The 19,714-nt window shown below is 41.9% G+C and overlaps 1 protein-coding gene across 5 annotated transcripts in view; it reads right to left on the bottom strand.

Moving 5' to 3' along the window:
- TNRC6C (trinucleotide repeat containing adaptor 6C) overlaps positions 1–18,955 on the bottom strand; it is a 126,193-nt gene extending 107,238 nt beyond the window's left edge. For all 5 annotated transcript variants that reach the window (XM_060080598.1, XM_060080597.1, XM_060080600.1 and 2 more), the window contains exon 1: positions 18,890–18,955. The gene's annotated coding sequence lies outside the window, so the exon portion shown is untranslated. The remainder of the gene's footprint in view (positions 1–18,889) is intronic.
- Between the last annotated feature and the right edge of the window lie 759 nt (positions 18,956–19,714).

Raw genomic sequence — 19,714 nt, forward strand, 5'->3', positions numbered from 1 at the left:
CACTGCAACGAGAAGCCCACACACTGCAACGAAGAGTAGCCCCCAATCGCCGCAACCAAAGCCTGTGCACAGCAACGAAGACCCAACGCAGCCATAAATAAGAAAGGAAGGAAGGAAGGAAGGGAGGAAGGGAGGAAGGGAGGAAGGGAGGAAGGGAGGGAGGGAGGAAGAGAAAGAAAGAAAGAAAGAAAGAAAGGAAGGAAGGAAGAAAGAAAGAAAGAAAGAGGAGAGGGGAGGGGAGGGGAGGGGAGGGGAGGGGAGGGGAGGGAAGAAAGTCCTCAATACCCTGGTAGCTTCCAATGCCTTCAAAGAGTTGCTTTTTATATTCCACCTAACTTTTTTAGTTCTTGGCAGCAGGGGTGGTCTGATACAGCTAGTCTGCCTTAGCCAGAAGCAGGAGTCGAAAGGATATTGAATTTTACTCAGTGACTTCCCAGGTAGCAGTTAAGATAATCTTATGCTACTGCATGTCTCTAGTTCTCTTTAGAAAGAGATGTTAAAGAAATAATGCTATCACTGATGAATTATACTTTCTGTAAATTACTTAAGAGTCTCAGATTATATTTATGTTAATAGAAATCTAAAGATAGCTTTGTTGGTATCATTTTCATGTTTTTGGTATAATTATGCTAGCTTCACAAAGGAAAGTCAATAGCTTTCCCTCTTTTTAAAATTCTGAGACAATTCAAATAGTAAATATTAAAAAGTATAAAATAATTTATGTTATTTTTATTTTTTATTTTTTGGCTGCACTGCATGGCTTGCAGGATCTTAGTTCCCCAACCAGGGATTGAACCTGGGCCCTGGCAAACACCGAGTCCTAATCATTGGACCACCAGGGAATTCCCATGAAAGAATTTTATTAACATTATTGAAAAGAAGAAACTTTCTGGAGAGAAATTCTTTTATAATTAAAATTTCTTCTTCATTCCATTTAGGTTTTCTGGAGTTTCAAAGCGTTCTGTGACTACTTAAAAGGTTAAGATCCTGTCCTACCACAAGGTTAAGGCTCAATAAATGTTTCCTTTTGACCTAAGAAGCTGTCTTTTTGTTTCGCACCAGGGCATAAATAACTACTGTTCTTGAATCAGGAAGTTGCTTTTCATTACCCAAAGCTTTAAAAGTACTGGAGATTACAGATCTAAGAAAGATATTAGTGGAACTGAAAAGGGGATATTATTGCTCCCTCTACTCTCCTCCTCTCCTTTCTCTCTTTAACATATGTGACTGAGTGACTGTATATTTCTTAGGTATCTGATCGTACTGAACAAAGTTTTACCACATTATGATAATTAAATGCCACAGAAGATCGATTTAATAAGCACTTCTGGAACCCTGAATGGGGCTTCTCTGTGTGAAATACAGTAAATTAAACGGACAATATAATCATCACAAGAACAAATCCTAACAGTCTACAAAGAATACAAATTCAATCTCTATTCCATGCCTTTTGTTCAAGCAATAATTTTATAGGCCATCTGTGGATCTTTTCAGGATAAAACAACCCTCTCCCACACCTTACAAATCATACCAAAGTGATTACTAGGGTCACGTCTATGATAGGGTTAAAACAATACCACTCTCTAGACTTGAATCACTCCTTTGAAATTACAGTAATATACACACAAATAAATGATAGCACAAATGTGTGGTAGGGAGGAATAGACTTGGCAGGGCTGAATACAGGGAAGATAACGTGTACCTACAATGTATCAAATTTATGCACTATCTCATTTAATCTGTATAGTCTCCCTGTAGTGGGCGTTACTATCCACTTCTTCCAGATGAGCAAAGGCTCAGAGAAATTAAGTCACTGAGCTGATAAGTGGCATTCCCAGAAATCTATCCCGGAATTTATACTCCCAAGACCATGCTTATACCAGTGGTCCTCAAATGCTGGTTGTCAGTTAATGAGAATGAACTGCACATATTTAAAGTATACCATTCAGTAAATTTTGATATATGTATACAGCTGTGAAACCAACCCCACTATCAAGTAACTCCAGATAACGCCACAAAATTAGAAAAATAAGGATGAGGAACATATTTCACCAAGTTACATTCACTTAATTTATAGGACTCTCCTCTAAGATGGTGTCCTTTCTACTTCTTTGCATGGGAACGTCTTTTGTTTTATAAAATAATGATAAGAGCGGATGATGGTGGTTTTCATTCAAAGGTCGGGACCACCGGGACTTCCCTGGTGGTCCAGTGGTTAAGAATCTACCTTCTAATGCAGGAGACGTGGGTTCGATCCCTGGTCGGGGAACTAAGATCCCACATGCCGCAGGGTAACTAAGCCCGCATGTCGCAACTACTGAGCCCACGTGCTGCAACTACAGAGCCCATGTGCTCTGGAGCCCACCCACCACAACTAGAGAGAAGCCCACGCACTGCAACAAAAGATCCCACGTGCCGCAACTAAGACCCGATGCAGCCATAAATAAACAATAAATAAATACTAAATCAAACAATTAAAAAAAAAAAAGACGGCAACCATACGTCAGCTCCCACTTCTGTTGTTAAAACTTTGTGTGTGAAGTCCCCAAATCTCTTAACCACAATGCTTTTCTATACTTTCAAAAGAATAGATTTTAGCCCAAAAGGAAAGGTTTGATTAAATAATATTTAAGAGATAATTACCTTCCTACAAGAATGACAAATATTTCAAAAACTGCTATGTTTAGCTCACCTTTATGGGCAAAATTATAAGGAAGGCATCCCCATTCCCTCTTACTATCGTTTTCCAGTGGTCATGTGGTTTTAAAATTTTGCTTCTCATCCCCCTCCAGTGCACTGTCCCACCACTCCTACCAACATACTTCAAAACTTAACCTCAACAGATATGTGCATTGCCTTGATTGTGGGGATGGTTTCAAAGGTATATAAAAATTTATTGAATGGTATACTTTAAATATGTGCAGTTTAGTATATGTGGGGAAAAATACCTTAATAAAGATGCCCAATAAATAACCTCACTAGGGGTATTAAGGTATTTGAATCTTTTGATATGTACTACCATTTTCACTGCCTACAGGTGTTTGTACCCATTTTCACTGCCACATTTTCACTAGCACCATGTGAGTGGAAGATTCTCTTTTCTCATTCTCCTTAGGATTATATTTGAGCTTTGCCAACTGAATATGTCAAAAAAATTTTCTGGTTTCTCTAATTTGCTTTTCTTTGACTACTGGCAAGATAAATTTTTAAAATGTTTGATTACTAGTCTCTTTTATAAATTATCTTTTTCTTTGCTCATTTACCTATGTCAAAAGACATAAAGCTAGTGGGGTTTTTTTGGCAAGACCTGGGTTTGGATCCAGGACTGTCTGATCTTACGCAAGTCACACCACCTCTTTGGATCGCAGTTTTCTCCTCTATAAACCCCAAAGATCTGCAAATTTTATTCATTTATTTATTTTTGGTTATGGGTCTTAATTGTGGCCCGCAAACCTTTAGTTGTGGCATGCATGTGGGATTTAGTTCCCCTGACAAGGGCTCAAACTCACGTCCCTTGCATTCGGAGGCAAATTCTTAACCACTGTGCCACCAGGGAAGTCCCTGCAAATTTTAAATAGCTTAAATTAGTTAAGACTCATTCTTGGAAATGCAGCAGATATACAAGATATAATGCTGGTCGCTAATCCATTAACACCTTGACTATAAAGAACATTAAATAGCAATGGTAATATACCCCCAAAATAAAACCAAAAAACCCCACAAATCACACAAAGAACAATTCTCATATTTTTAATAAAAAATAAGATGAAAATGTCTGATAATAAGTATATATATTTTAACATGCATCAAAGCCTTAAGATAGCATTTTTCCTTCTTAAAAAAAAAAGATGCACAGTAAATTTAGAGTTATACAGCCATAACCACAATCCAGTTTTCAAACAATTTCATTAGCCACCAAAGATCCTTCATGCCAATCTCCATTCTCACCTTTAGCCCCACACAACCACTAACACATTTCTGGATCCCACAGATTTGCCCTTTTTGGAAATATCACGTAAATGAAATTTGGCTGCTTTCAGTTGGTACAATGCTTTTGAGATTCATCCACACTGTAACATGTATCCCAACTTCATTCTTCGTATTGCTGAATAATATTCCATTGTATGGATATCCATATGGATATCCACATTTCATTTACCCATTTACCAGTTGATGGTAGTTTGGATTACTTCCACTTATTGGCTATTATGAATAACTTTCATGTTCATGTTTTTGTGTGAAGATATGTTTTTATCTGTATTGGGTAGATATGTAGGAAAGGAACTACTGGATCATAGCTAAATTTATGTTTAACTTTTTAAGAAATTGCCAAACTGTTTTCCAAAGCTGCTGCACCAAGCAATTCCCACCAGCAATGGGTGAGGTTCCCCATTTCTTCAAGTCCTTGTTATTGCCTGTCCTTTTGATTGTAGCCATTCTAGTAGATATGAAGTGGATATGGTTTTAATTTTCATTTCCTGAAATCTAATGATGTTGAGCATCTTACGTGCTCGTTAGCTATTTGTATACCTTTTTTGGTGAATGTCTACTGAAATCCTTTGTCCATTTTTTTTTTTTTTTTGCGGTACGCGGGCCTCTCACTGTTGTGGCCTCTCCCGTTGCAGAGCGCAGGCCCAGCGGCCATGGCTCACAGACCCAGCCGCTCCGCGGCATGTGGGATCTTCCCGGACCGGGGCACGAACCCGTGTCCCCTGCATCGGCAGGCGGACTCTCAACCACTACGCCACCAGGGAAGCCCTTTTGTCCATTTTTAACTGGGTATTTTGTCTTATTATTGGGTTACAAGAGTTGTTCTTTATATAATCTGAAACAAGTCCTTTATCAGCTGTATGATTTGCAAATATTTTCTTCCAGTCTGTGGATTGTCTTTTCATGTTCTTAATGGTATCTTTTGAAGCACAATATTTTTAATTTTGATAAAGTCCACTTTATAAACTTTTTTCTTTTTGGATCATGCTTTTGGTGTTTTATCTATGAACTCTTTGTCTAACCAAAAGTCTTGAAGATTTTCTCCTGCACTTTTTCTAACGGTTTTATAGTTTCAGTTTTTACATTTAAGTCTATGATCCACTCTGAGTTCATTTTTGCATATGGTGTGAGGTCTAAATCACCTTTTTTTTTTGTTTTTTGCATATGGACAGCCAACTAACTGTCCTAGAACATTTATTCAAATGACTATCCTTTCTCCACTGAACTGCCTTGGCACCTTTGTCAAAAATCAGTTCACCATAAAGATAAAGGTTTATTTCTGAACACTCAATTCTGCTCCATTTGTCTATATGTCTGTCCATGTGCCAGTAGCACACTGTCTTAATTGCATTAGCTTTATAGTATATTCTTTTTGTTTATTTGTTTTGGCCACACCACACCGCATGTGGGATCTTAAGTGTCCAGACCAGGGATCGAACCCATGCCCCCTGCAGTGGAAGCACCAAGTCTTAACCACTGGACCGCCAGGGAGTCCCCCTATAGTATATATATATATATTTTAAATTTTTTTTTGTGGTACACGGGCCTCTCACTGTTGTGGCCTCTCCCGTTGCGGAGCACAGGCTCCGGACGCACAGGCTCAGCGGCCATGGCTCACGGGATCCTCCCAGACCGGGGCACGAACCCGTGTCCCCTGCATCGTGTGACTCTCAACCACTGAGTCACCAGGGAAGCCCCTATAGTATATTCTTAAATTGGAAATTTTAAGACCTTCCTTTGTTTTCTGCCAAAATGATTTTGGCTATTCTAAGTCTTTTGCATTCTCATGTAAATTTTAGAAGCAGCTTGTCAATTTCTGCAAAAAAGAAGCCCTCTGTGATTTTGATGGGAACTGCATTCAATTTATAGATCAATTTAGGGAGAACTGCTATATTAACATCATTGTGTCTTCCCATCCATGAACACAGACTGTTTCTCCAGTCATTTGGATCTTCTTTAATTTCTCTCAGCCATGTTTATCAGTCTTCAGTGTCCAAGTCTTCCACTTCTTTTGTTAAATTTATTCTCAAGTATTTAATTCTTTTTGATGCCATAGTGAAATTGTTCTCTTTTTTTTTTTTTTTGCGGTATGCGGGCCTCTCACTGCTGCGGCCTCCCCCGTTGCGGAGCACAGGCTCCGGACGCGCAGGCTCCGGACGCGCAGGCTCAGCGGCCATGGCCCACGGGCCCAGCCGCTCCGCGGCACATGGGATCCTCCCAGACCGGGGCACGAACCCGTATCCCCTGCATCGGCAGGCGGACTCTCAACCACTTGCGCCACCAGGGAGGCCCGAAATTGTTCTCTTAATTTCGTTTTCAAATTGCTTGCTAGTATATACAGAAGTACAAATGATTTTCGTATACTGATCTTGTATTCTGTGACCTTGCTGAACTTGTTTACTAGTTCTAGTAGCTGTGTGTGTGTGTGTGTGTGTGTGTGTGTGTGTGTGTGTGTGTGTAAGAATTCCTTAGGGTTTTCTACATACAGAATCATGCCAAAGTTTTACTTCTTCCTTTCCAATAAATGCCTTTTTTTTTTTTAACCTGATTGCTGAGGCTAGAATCTCCAGTACAATGTTGAGCAGAAGTGAGGAGAATGGACATTCTTGTCTTGTTCCCAATTTTAGGGAGAAGGCATTTAGTTGCTCACCCTCAAATATGAGTTAACTCCTTGTGTTTTGTATGTTTTTCCTATACACCCTTTATCAAGTTGAAGAAGTTCTCTTTACCTGATTTGCTGAGAGGTTTTTTTGTTTTTTTTAAATCATGCATGGAAGCTGAATTTTGTCAAATGCTTTTTCAGCATCTATTGCGATGACCATGTGGTTTTGTCTTTGATTTTATCAATATGGTGGTACGACATTAAGGATGGTGGTACGATTTTAGGATGTTAACCCAAACTTGCAGTCCTAGGATAAATCCCATTTGGTCATAATCCTTTTTATATGTTGCTGGACTTGGCTTCCTAATATTAGACTGAAGATTTTTGTGTTTACATTGATGAGAGATATTGGGCTGTAGTTTAATTTTTTTATGATGTCTTTGGCTTTGTTATCATGGCAATACTGGCCTCAGAATCAGCTGGGAAGTGTTTCTTCCTCCTGTATTTTATGGAAATGTTTGTGAAGGCTGTGTAGTAGTCCTTTTTATGTCGACAGAATTTATCAGTGAAGCCAAGATGACCTGGGCTCTTCTTTGTACCAAACTGTTAATTACTAATTCAGTTTCTTCACTTGTTAGATGTCCATTCAGACTTTTCATTCTTCTTGAGTCACTTTTGGTAATTTGTCTATTTCTAGAATACTGTCCATTTCATCTATGGTGTCTAATTTGTCTGCACAAAGTGATCCAGAGTATCTACTTAATTTCTGTAAGATCAATTCTCAAGTTCCCTCTTCATTCTTGATTTTGGTACTTTGTATCTTCTGTCTTTTTCTTGGTCAATCTAGCTACAGGTTTCTCAATTTAGTTGATATTTTCAATTAACCAGGTTTTGGTTTTAGTGATCTTTTCTACTGTTTTCTATTTCATTGACTTCACTCTAATCTTTATTTCCTTCTTTTTGCTCGCTATGGGTTTAGTTTGTTCTTCAGTTCCTGGAATCATAAGGTAGAAGCTTAAATTATTGCTTTGAGATCTTTCTCTTTTTCTAATATAGACATTTAAAGCTATAAATTTCCCTCTTAGTACAGCTTAGCTGCATCACACGAATTTTGATATGTTGTGTTTTCTTTTTTAAATTCAGTTCAAAGTATTTTCAGACTTTCCCTTGTGATCTCTTCTTTGACCCATGGACTACCTGGAAATCACCTGTTTTTTTTTTTTTTTTTTTTTTTTTGTGGTATGTGGGCCTCCCACTGCTGTGGCTTCTCCCGTTGCGGAGCACAGGCTCCGGACGCGCAGGCTCAGCGGCCATGGCTCACGGGCCCAGCCGCTCCGCGGCATGTGGGATCCTCCCAGACCGGGGCACGAACCCGCATTCTCTGCATCGGCAAGCGGACTCTCAACCACTGCGCCACCAGGGAAGCCCTGGAAATCACCTGTTTAATGTCCTATGTACTGTACATGGAAAGAAAGAGGGGCCCAAGGAGGACTCCAAAGTTTGAGCCTGGAGCAACTAGAAGGATGTAAGTGCTCTCGAGTAAGACAGGGAGGAGTACAGGCAGAGTGGATGCGGGGGCAAGAGCGGAGTCAGGTCCTGACCCTGTGGGGCGGAAATGCTCACTAAACAGTCATGTGGAGATGTGGAGAAGGCAACTAGCTATGCAAATACTGAGTCTTGGGAGCAGCCCAGGCTGGCAAAACAAAACGTAGGCGTCTTCAGGGTATGTATGGTATTTAAAGTCACAGGACTGAATAAGGTCACCAAAGGCCTAAGTGTAGACAGAAAAGAGAAAGTTTACACAGTGAACTTAGAGACGGTTTCAGGAAAGAGACTGGTGTTCTGTTAGGTATGTTAGGACATTTAGAATTTGATCTGGCAAGGACAGAGCCAATTCAAGCACTCTATAAAGCCATGGGTGCGAAACAAATGTCATCACATGATAACATCAAACCTGTGACTAATGGTGGCATTAATGATAACAAGATAATGATATCAAGAGACCCATGTCTCCAGATAAATAGACATTTTACAATATAGTTTTATTAATGCCAGGCTTACTGCATATGTATTTACTAAAATTATAATATCCTTAAATTATCCGTTACTAAAACAAGATCCTTACCCCCACACACACCTGTGTTTTTCTTTACCCATATGCCTCTCTACCATTCTCAGTCATTCAATATGTATCTCTTCTGAAAACTGTGACATGAAAGTAAACAAGCAAAAGCATTATCCCTCCAACCAGAGAGCCAAAGGAAGAAACAAAAGAGAAAATGCTTATTCCAAAGCAGGTATCTTAATCTCTTCACCTTGTTAGGGTTTACAACACTCCATTCCTTCAAACTCTCTGTGTTGAAGAACTGGAAGAAAGATACAATACAGAAGAAAAATGGGTCAAGTGAGGAAATTGCTTTCCAACTGAATGTGAGATTGAACAGGAAGTAGTTGAATTAGAAGACAGACAGTTATCATATACTGCGCATATATATCAAAGGCAGCTTACTTCTAGCTTACCCCATTAATAACTAAAGCATCCTAGTGTCAAGGTGACACAGATTTTTATAAAAATGCCTTACTTTTTATAATCTGAATCAAAACTAGAATTCCTTTAAGCAGGCTTAAAATTTTCAGTAATGATAAATTTCAAACAATGTTTTAAGAAAAACCTGCTGCTGTGGCAGAAAAAAAAAGTAATCCATAAGATCTCAGGAGATCTATGTTTGTCTCACAGACACGCTCCTGCCTCAGCTGCATTCTGGATGCCAGAGTTAGAAATCAGGGAGAAAAAAAGAATTCACTATCAGGTTTTTCCAAGAGAAATAACGTTTCTTATAAACACATCAAAGTTAGTTTTCTTTCAATGTACTTTTAGAGCCCAAAATGATACTACTGATATTAGGGCTATGAACCCATTAGACACAGGTAATTTATGTTAACATTTGATAAATTTTTAAAATTAAAAGAAGCCAAATGCCACACATCAAATTTGGGGCCCCAAGCCATGCTGCGCAGCATGCGGGATCTTAGTTCCCCAACCAGGGATGGAACCCGTGCCCCCTGCAGTGGAAGTGAGGAATCCTAACCACTGGACTGCCAGGGAAGTCCTGATCTATCTTTAATGGTAATAAAAATCACTCTGTCCATCTGAATGAGGGGGAACAACTGAACAGCCAGGAGCACAGTCCCATCAATCAGGGAGCCTTGACCTCTCTGAGGTGCCCTGGTTTCCACATCTATTGATGAGAATAAAGTAGGTAATGTATTAAGTGCCCTGTACTTGGCACACAACAAGCACTCAAAAAACTATAGCTATTATGAAGTCCGGAATCCATTCTCCAGTTGTGGTTTTATATCTTCAGAGCAAATAGGCTTAGCAGAACAACAACACATCGAAAGGAAAGAAAGCACATTGTTCACCCTATTGCCTCAAGATAAGCCTTTACTCCCATCTCTGAAGTACAAAGTTTGAGGAGAGAAAAAAAAACAAACCCTAAAAACATGAAAAGAGCAAATGAAAAAAGCGGAGGGGGAGGGTTACAGGAAAGACAAATAAAAGGCAAGAAAAACTTCTGAGTAATCCTAAAGGCTGAATTCTGAAATCAATGTCCACTAATTTGAGATTTAGCTGGAAGACCACAAGCTAAAGAGAAAACCCCATGTTCTTAGGCCGTGGGATCTACATATTCAAAATTCTGCCATCAACGGCTAATTAGGAATATGTGTAAACTAATTAACCACATTTAATAACTGTGCTAAAAGAGTACTTAAATTATAGTTAACATAAATTGATTTTAAGAAAAAGAATTTTGACAACATCCTTTTAAAATTCGATCTGATTTCCAGAGTCCCCCTAGAGGAGTATAGAAAAATACATTTAATATATGCTAACCAGACATTGTGGATTGGCCAGAATGATCCTATTAGTTATAACACTCATTTTTCCAATGGCTCTTATCTAATGATAGTCACCTGATCTGTGAAAGGCAAACCAGGAATTATACCTAAAGTTCAAATGTCCTTAAGAAATGTCACATATTACTTCTTTACAATTTGGTTGGTGGCACTTACTGGCAATGACCAGAGGCCTGAAAAGAGAACTGCCCATTCCTACAGGTACCCACAGAAAACACGGTGCAAGGCATTCCACCAAGGACTGTTAAGATGGACTCATCGCATAACTCTCCTCACACCTGCAGGTGCATCCTGTGCTCCCATGCTGGGCTGACTAGTTGAAAATATGGTGGGTCACTATCCTAAAAAGACTAAAAAAAAAAAAAAAAAAAGCAGACGAAAAGTAGTCATTATCAATCTCTTCCCTTCCCCCTATGATCATTTGTGGAAGCAACATCTCTGAAGAAACAAATGACTCAAAATTGAAATTTTTTAACCTTAGTATCCACAAAATACTGTAGATACTACAAAGACAAAAACATTATTATCCCTGCTATCAAGGAACTCAAAACCTAATAGAGAAATGATGATGATAATTAAGGCTTTTTCTGTAAGTGGCTATGCTGGGGTTTAGAGTCCCAAATGAACAGGGAGAATAAACAGTGCTCATCAATTAAATGCAAAACCATAATACATACAAAGGTACAACAGTGGCTAAAGTTCTTATTCATCACCTGAGTGTGGCAAATAAATAATATTTTTGTCTGTTTTAAAGCTTCCCCACCCCATTCTAGAGGAGTAAAAAAAGAAAAAAGTCTATTTTGTTGCTTTTTTTCTTTGTTAATAAAGAACATATTATCACTTCTAATAAATTCACCTAACTTAAAAAGTTCTAGTAACTTCAACACAGCCACCAAGAACACTGGTATACTACTTACATTATAATCTGATCTCATACTTTCTGGAAATATTTAAGATTTGTTTTCTCCCTTTCTTTTGTCAATATTCCATATCCATAAAGTTTACAATATTATCTGGGACTGTTATATAAAGTCTGAGTTAAGATTTTTTTTTTACAGGGATGGTACTAAGAAAATTCAATTTCGTTGAGAGTACTCACCATAATTAACAGCAGAGCCCTATTATTACATGGCTCAGTACATACTGGGATTTATGCCTGTGAGTCAAATCTCCACCCCAGAACCTCAAACAATAAACTGTCCTAAAACTGCTATATTATGTGCCATCTTTCCCCGATCAGCGTTTTAAAAGGACTCACTTATGTATTTAATCAAACAGTTTAACATTAGCTTCTTTATTTACTTAATTTAAAGCCTCTCTGGAACATCCCAGAAAGAGCAGCGAGCACGGTGTGTCTGACCTCTTAGAATTCTTTCTTTCCAACAGCCCACACCAATCATTCGGTATTGTTTTGTCCTGCTGATTTTTCCTAACACCGTTTCAGTGTGCTCCTACCATTATGCTTGTCCAAGTTCGCATCGCCTGACACAGACAACCACAACAACCATGGCTTTCATGCTTCCGATCTCCCCTCCAACCATCCACTGTATATCAGCTCCATGCAAGTTTCTAATCTACCACTTGGTTCAATGTCATGCCCATCAACAACCATCAAAAGTTCCTAACCAGCCAAAGAATGGAGATTCTACCCATATAGCCCCTTCTAAACCTTACTGCCAACATGAAAACTCCACTTACAGCTAGGTCTTGGTGTTCACTTATTCAATAAAAATACTGAGTTCCAGCTGCTATGGTTAGGTACTTGCTAAAATGTTCCCCAAACATGGTTTGCCCGTTCGTCTCCTTGTAGAATATCCCTTCCATCCAGCCAAATGCTATCTATCAATCTTCCAGGGCCCATTTCAAGTGAAGTTCTGCCTGACCACTGTGACCCATGGGTCCCCTCCCTCTTTCGAATGACTGGGCACTCTCTTTTCACATTCCCAAGTCTGTTCCACTGAACTACACTACAAGGTAGTACCCAAGGGAAAACAGTGTTTGGTGGTCACATAAGTCTGGGAAAGGCTGACTGGGCTAACGAAGGTAAACGTTTCTTCTGCTGCTGGACTTCTCTAAGCATCCCACGTGCTAACATGCAGCTTCAAGAGGGGAGATGCGGAACACGGCTGTATAATTATATACCAACGTGGATTGCTGTGAACTTAAGGAAGCTTCACGACATTTAATTCGTATCTCAGTTTTTTGCTTTGTTTGTTTTTACTTGTTTGGTGCCTGTCTCCCTCACTAAGGACACCTCATGGAGGGCAGAGAGAGGTCAATCTTCACTGTGGCCACTGAACACAGAAGGTATTAAATTTTTGTAGAGTGAAGGAAGGAACGACATGACCAGGCTTGGGCTTTAGAAAGTGGCTCAGACTCTGGCATCAGAGGACCTAGACACGTTATTAAGGCTCTAACTTCGGGCAAACTATTCAACTTCCATCAGCCTCAGCTTCCCAATCTAGAAAATGAACACAATATACTACCTACCTTACAAGCTGCTGCTGAGGAATGGAAAACATACATAAAGTGCATCGGTGGGACACAGACCAGAGGAAGAGAGACTAATTAAAAACGTATTCAAATAATCCAAGCTATTTATCCATGTGTGAGGGCTTTGAAGTGGACTGTCTGAGTGTAAATTCTGGCTTCACTTCCTACAAGCTGTAGGATCTTTTATTTCCTTCTCTGTCTTCCCTTTCCTCCTTTGTAAAATAGAATTAAAGCAACCATTTTCTGGGAGTGTTGTGAGGATTAAGTAAGAGAGTAACGCTCATGTCCTTGGCACACTATCACATAGTAGATGCTCAAATGTTAGCTGTACCTATTTGAAGATTATTTTTAAACTGAGATCTGGCGATCTGAGAGGATGCTTCCTAACCCCCCAACACGCACACACAATTCTCCACTGTCCTCAGTGACTCAAATGTACTTGCTTCCACACAGCCAACACCTGCTTCCCCAAAACCTCATTTAAAACATCAGCCTCCTGAAGAATAAAGCCTGTTGCTGTAAATTCCCTTCCTACACACTTTCCCCTCCCCCTGTGCATTTCATATACAGTGTGAGAAAACATAATGTAATCAAAGGAGTAATTCTACCCCACCCACCCCCAATTCCTGATGTTAACATCTTTTCACAGCCCCAATGGTTGGGAAGGTGATAAGTTTTGCCTCTGCTGCCATTTCCCAGCTTCAGACCTTAACTTTAATTCCTGGTTGCTATCTTAAGTTATTCGTTTATTAAAAGAAAAATTAAAAACAAATTATCTTTGGTAATAAAAATAAACAATGCTTTTGCCAGACTCAACCCAAGCAACTGATTTTAGTTGTGAGAAATCTTATCCTTAATAAGCTAGACTGTACACATAAAATGAATCTGGCAAAACACATACGCCCAATAACCACCTCGGCACTAACCACGTTTGGCACTAGCCAGCCTGTGTGTTAGTAAAAGACTCAGCCACAGACAGGGGTTATCCCGCTGCTGAGAATAATTTGACTTGATGTTGTGATATTCTAGGTTTGCACTTCAGGCCTTCAGAGGAAGGGCATTACGAAATAGAACAGTGTAATAATTTCTAAAACATTCTAAAGAAGGAAAACAGAGAAGGTCTTTAGACTGAAGAAAAAAAGCTGTTCAGATGTTTGTATTCTAGAGGAGCATAGGGGATCATCTGGATTTATACAAGTAGATGGGTGTTCACAGAAAATGCTGTAACCTTATAACAAAGATGAGCTGACATGTCTGCACACTCTTCCATTTTCATACAAAAAAATTTTTTAAATTTTGTGTCAAAAAAGGTTTATGAAAAAAAAAAGGTTTATGAGGAAGTAAAGTGGGATCTAGGCCACATGGGACCTATCTAGCCCATAGGCTCTCTTCTCTGGAGGACAGATTCCACAGAACTCTCTCCTTTGGGCCCAGTGGCCAGGTGATGTGTCTTCAGGTAGGTAATTCCCCAACAGGATAGTATTGCAACAAAGAGGCAAACAAGGAGAGGGAGACCCTGAGACAGACAACCCGCTGCTCATTTCCCACAGCAAATGTTGAAATCCACTGGCCTAGAAGAGACATATTTCAGAAGCTGTATTCTTGCCTACCCTTAACCATTACTACATCTTAGAAAACCAAAGTCCCAATGCGGAGCTGGAACTCAGAGAGCCACACAGAATATTAAGAGTTCAAAATAGGAGTGAACGCTGCTTTCCCAAGGCCATTCCTTCTGTTGTGGTTTGCAGCCATGGAGGGCTCAGGAGGGTGCGAACAACTATCTGTGCTACAGCAGGGATGTTTTATGGCTGGATGCCCAGATTGTCTAGCTCTGCACACAGCTCTATAGTCTTTGAGGGCTACAGAGGAAGAATGCATTCTTAACAAACAGCTCTCCATCCCTGCAATAGCTTCTTCATTCTCTGAAAGCATGTGTGGCCAAGAAAAGAATTCATTTTTAGTAAAACTCCAAAAATAGCACAAAGGGTATAAATTTTCACCATGTTTTTAACAAGGAAATCCTTGTCACATTCCAGTTGGAGAATTGAAAAATAACTATTTTACTTTTTATTAAATAAGTTACAGTTCAAATACATAATTTGCACAAGAGAAAAGTTACGGGATTATTTTAATCAAGTTATTCAAACAAGTTCACTGGGCAAGGAGTACACATTTTTTGGTTTCAATGTCACACATACGTTCTCTATGTAAGCTTTTATAGTTATTTCTGACAACAAGGAGTCTTTATATTTTTAAGTAATATATTCCTGAAGAGTTGTGTATAAGTTGAATGTTTATGATTGAAAACATCTTAAAGCTTATTGTATATTATTTTGCAAAGTAAAGAATGTTCTCCTCATGAATGAACAATTATTTAAAAGCTAATTTGATCTACTCAATACTCTGTAATGACCTATATGGGAAAAGAATCTAAGAGTGGAGATACATATATAGATATATATATAGATAGACAGATAGATAGATAGATACACACACACACACACATATATGTATATATAACTGATTCACTTTGCTGTGCAGCAGAAACTAACACAACATTGTAAATCAAGTATACTCCAATAAAAAATTTAAAAATAATAAAAGCTAATTTGTAAAAATGTAGATAGTCATGATCAGACTGGCTTAAAGAAAGAAAATCTGTAAAATGTCCTAAAGAAAAAAAAAAGGCCAGTTCTCACTTGATACTCTGCTCCCTCTACTTAAATCTATGACACCTTCAAACAAAATTATTCAGATGTTAACTGTCTTAATTAAGCAAATAAAATCCAGTCACCTTCACCGTGAAGCCAGTTATCATACAAAACAGAACACGACGCCAATACTCTTTGAAAAGATTTCCTTACAGCTCATCTAATAAATAAATAAATAAATAAATAAATAAATAAAACATCAGAAGAGCCTCTGGAATAAAGCTGGAATAAAAGGTAAAAACCCACCTGATTGTCTCAAAATCAGGAGTAAGAAGCCAAAACAGTTTTAATCACAGAAAAAGAAAAGCAAAACAAACAGACAAAAACAGAGTTACCTGGTTCTTGCCCACTTACAGCTCTGCAGGCACTGCCTCCTCAGGGCTCCACCTCCTGCTTCCTCAGCCTACCCTCGTTCCAAGGCTTTCTATAAGTCTGTCCCTTGTCATATTCCCTTGCTACCTCTCCATTTCTCATGCTTTCCACACAGGCTTCAGTTGCTCTGGCTAAGTAATCTTTGCTTGCTCCATCCCCAAATCTTAACTAACTCATATGCTATTCTGATATGTGGAACAGCCTCAGAGTTCACAGCCGATCTATTTTCTTTCTTACAAAATCTTCTCAGATATCACCTTTACACAATAAACCCTGACTGAGAGGTTCATATCATGGAAAACATAAGCATGCAATCTCATGGATCTAATTCCTACTGGGGAAGGCCAAAAATACACCCCATAAAACAGTCTTTAAAATGGCTCTAAGCCTGAAAATGTTAAGTTGTTAAAGAAGTTATACGATGTCAAAGACATTCTATATGCTCAAATCAAATAATAGAGAAATAGACTTTCACTAGTACTCTCTCTTTTTTTAAATTTAAAATTAGCATCACTTTCTTGAGTCAAGCAATAGTAAGTTTACATTCAGGACCTTATCACCCCCACTTGGAGTTTGGGAAGTAATGCAAACAACCCATTCTCAGCCAGTACTGTAGGAATTTTATCTTCCATTCCTTTCCAACTGAAAGCTCTCTTCACTAAGGAAAAAGGCTGCCGCCTTTCCAGCCCTGACCTCCTCCTCCTCCAGCTTGGTTTTGGAAGTGAGCCAGATGACAGCATTTGGAAAAGCACAAATTTATCTCCGTAAAGCCGGCTGTTTAACAAAAAGGTGGTGGTGGTGAGAAATACTGTAATTTAAAGTTTCCTGTATTCCCCCCATGGTTTAGTTATATTTAATCATTGAGAGTCAAATGAAACAATTTGCTCCACTTTCCCTCAGAATCAGCACTCTAAGGCAACTATTTGTTCCAAAATTCCTGAGCCAACTAAGTATAAACATAAACCTGTTACAAAATAATCTCTGTCAAAGTGTTAAAACATATGCCACTTGAAAAAGAGCAACAATAAACAATGTGAGGAGGAAAACCTAAAATCAACTTTGACGTGTACCCAGGTTACTACTAAAATATTTAAATGCCAGAATCCAAAATGAAGTAGTTAGGATTAAGTCTCATGACAGCCTCAGTGTCAACTTTATTTAATTTCATACCTTAATAGTAAATCAGAGGTACCAGACAGTAAGGTCTTTGATTTGGACAAGAAGTATGAAAGACTTAGAACAAAGTAACAACTATTCAGACGATTATCATCTGTGAACACCAATAATAATATTAATTCGGATAATATAACTGGGTTAGTCATTTTGAAAACCTCATTTTGCATCATTTCCCCCAACAAAGCATCCTAGGAGTGCCACACTGAAAGGTGTTCAAAGACCTTCACCACCTTCCGTGGTTCTGGAATAATGTAAATTTCTTCAAGGTGCCCTCTGCCAACCAAGTTCATCTGGCCTGGGGCTAAGTTTTATCCTTTATTCCTTCTTGCAGTATTGAAGGAAGTCTGGAATCTATGCGTAGAATTGTCGCACCCCCTACACATTTCAAACTGGCCACCCCTGTCTTCGAAGATCACTCAAGCCACATTTCCAGTGCCTCAACTCATCCCCATAGTCACACAATTCTAAATGTAGGAAACAACTTGCATAAAATAAGCCTCCTGCGGGGTCAAATTACGTTCAGAGACGTAGCAGCCTCTACACAGTGATCATCAAACTGACCACCTACACCGCAGCACATCCACGTGAACACCGGATACAGGAGAAAACCCGAACCTCAGCAACACAATGGATTAAACCAGCCAGACGCCTCCAACTTGCAACTCCTTAAAGACGCTTAAGTTGGACATCTACAGAGCACCATTTTGAGTTCAGAATCTGCAGTTCATGCCTACACATAACCGAGCAGACCACTCAAATGGAGGTTCAATCTGACAGAGGCAAAGGTTCGAGACAGTTGCACTCATTTTGCACAGAATCCCTGAGGCTGTCGAGCGTCTTACACCGCAAGAGGTGCAGCCAGGATCTGCGGCTCCTCCTCCCCCGCCCCGCGACGTGGAGGCAGCAATCCTGCATCTTCCGTGAGATTCCCAAAGCTGCGTGTAACCTGCAAGCGAAAGGTTCTCCACCGAGTTAACGCGCAGGGAACCCTTGTATCCGCATCTGCACATTTAATAGGCACGAATCTATTAATGAATCCTATCCACCAGGCAAAGGTGCAGACGAGGCGTCGCTCGAGCGGGGGTGGCCCCGAGGCGCTCGGGTTCCGCGCTCCGAGAGCGGGGCAACTGCGGGTCGGTTCCCGTCCCCCGTGCGCATCGTCCTGCAGCCTGCAGAGCGGCGAGCAGCCCACCTGATTCCAGACCCGTGGGAGGCCGAGGGGCTCCTCCACGCTCGCCTAGACACGCCCGCGCCTGCTCTCCCCCAAACAACGGCGCGGGAGGCCCCACACCGAAAACGCTTGGGTTCATGCATGCCATCAGAAATGCAAAGCCCGCGGGTGACTGCTCAGGGGAGCCAATTCCACCAACCGCATCGTTTCCAGACACCACACACGCAACCGCCGTGTGGCCGCGCCGACCGTGCCGATCGCGCAGAGCACCGCGAGCCTCTCGCCCCGCGCGCGCCCGCACCCGGCCCCGCGCAGCAGGCAGCTCCTCCCGCCGCCCTGCGCCGCTCACCCTTCCCGCCGGGACCCGCGACCCCTCGCGCTCCGGGCCCGGCCGAACAAAGGCGACGCCAACAGCTCCGCCGGCTGCGGCAGCTCGGAGGCCCGGCCCGCGCTCACCTGGGATCCGTCCCCGGCGGCGGCGGCGGCTCCTCGGCGGGGCTCCGGCGGCGCGGGCCTGGCGGCGGCGGCGGCAAAAACGACTCGGGCAGCCGCCCCGGGGCCTGCGGGGCGCTCGGGCGGCGGGGGCCCGCTCAGCGCCGGCGCCGCGGGCTCAGGTCCCGGCGCGAGCGGCGGCGGCGGCGCGGGCGGGTGGGCGGCGACGCGTCCCAGCGGGTCCAGGTCCGGCCCCGGCGACGCCGCGACGCGCCCTCCTCCTCGCACCAGCGGGCGGGACGGCAGCTCCGGCGCGGCCCGGGATCCGAGGCGGCGGCGGCTGCGCTCAGCGCTCTGCTTTCGGCCGGCTCCGCTCCCTCCGCCTCCGGCTCGGGCGGGCCCGCGGCGGCGGCGACAGGAGCGCGGCAGGCGCAGGGGCGGCCCTGTCAGGGGCGGTGGGAGCAGCCGGGGAGGCGCTCAGGGCTGCGGGGCGGCAGGGCCGGCGGCGGCGGCTGCGGCTCCCGGGGCCGTCGCGCTGAGGTGCGGAGCTGCCACCGCGGCCATCTTGTTGCTCTAACTGACAAGAACCCCCCCTCCCCCCGCTCCAGCCAGACGGGGCGCTCGCGCCCCCTACCCCGCCCCGCCTTGGCCTCCAACAGGAAGTCGTCCCGGCCCCTGGCACGTGACGCCACCGTATCTGCATACCGGAGGGCCAACTGGCCAATCGGCACTCTAAACCCGAGCTCCGCCCCCGCGCGCCCCTCCCCGGCCCATTGGCTACTTCCAGCTAAGCCGCGCCCCCTTTCCCCCCTTAATACCCGCCAGTACTGTAGTTCCCCAGACCGCGCG

The sequence above is a fragment of the Mesoplodon densirostris genome, chromosome 18, assembly GCF_025265405.1.
Source record: "Mesoplodon densirostris isolate mMesDen1 chromosome 18, mMesDen1 primary haplotype, whole genome shotgun sequence".
Taxonomy (NCBI): domain Eukaryota; kingdom Metazoa; phylum Chordata; class Mammalia; order Artiodactyla; family Ziphiidae; genus Mesoplodon; species Mesoplodon densirostris.